Source organism: Leptonychotes weddellii, unplaced genomic scaffold (assembly GCF_054177405.1).
Source record: "Leptonychotes weddellii isolate Sample4059 unplaced genomic scaffold, ASM5417740v2 HiC_scaffold_4211, whole genome shotgun sequence".
NCBI lineage: Eukaryota > Metazoa > Chordata > Mammalia > Carnivora > Phocidae > Leptonychotes > Leptonychotes weddellii.
In genome coordinates this window covers 10128-10932 of record NW_028008693.1, presented here as the reverse complement: position 1 = coordinate 10932, position 805 = coordinate 10128, and the positions used below count along the sequence as shown (strand labels likewise).

Sequence of the window (805 nt, the reverse complement as noted above, 5' to 3'; positions counted from 1 at the left end):
CTTTCCCCCTTCTTTAAAGACTCTAATTGTGCATATGTCACTTCGTATTGTCCCACAGGTCACTGATGCTCTGTTCATTTTTGTTTGTAAGTCTTTTAAAAAATTTTTTCTGGTTCTCATTAGGATTATTTTTTAAATTTTTAGTTTTTAATTGTAGTATAGTTGACATACATGTTATAAAAGTTTCAACTCTAGAGCATAATAATTTGACAATCGTATACATTACATAGTGTTCACCATGATAAGTGCAGTTTACCATCTGTCACCATGCAATGTTATTATAGTGTTATTGATTGTATTCCCTATGCTGTACTTTTCATCCCATGACTATTTTATAACTGATATGTTGTACCCCTTAGTCTCCTTTACCTGTTTCTTCCATCCCCCCCCATTCACTTCCCTCTGGCATCTATAATTTTTTACCCTCTATTTATGAATCTTTAAAAATATGGAATGTTTCATGAGTTTACTTGTCATCTTTGTGCAAGGGCTCTGCTAATCTTTTCTCTGTTGTTCTAGTTTTAGTATGTGTGCTATCACAGTGAGTACTGAGATCTTTATGTTGCTCTACTGGTTCACTAATATTTTCTTCTACAGTGTGTAATCTGCTCTTAATCCTATCAAGTGCATATCTCCTCTCAGATGTCTTAGTTTTATCTCATCTCATTAATCTCATTGTAGTTTTAATCATAAATTCAGTATGGTCTTTTTTATGCCTTCAAGGTTTTTCTTAACATGTTTAGTCTTCTGGCTTTTTGAGCACATGGAATGCAGTTATAATATCCATTTTAATGTTCTGGTCTGC

The 805-nt window shown here is 33.0% G+C and overlaps 1 non-coding gene across 1 annotated transcript; it reads right to left on the bottom strand.

Moving 5' to 3' along the window:
• Positions 1-442: 442 nt before the first annotated feature.
• LOC115942707 (U6 spliceosomal RNA) lies at positions 443-549 on the bottom strand. Its single transcript, XR_004077299.2, has one exon. It is a non-coding gene; the product is annotated as a U6 spliceosomal RNA (small nuclear RNA).
• Positions 550-805: the final 256 nt, after the last annotated feature.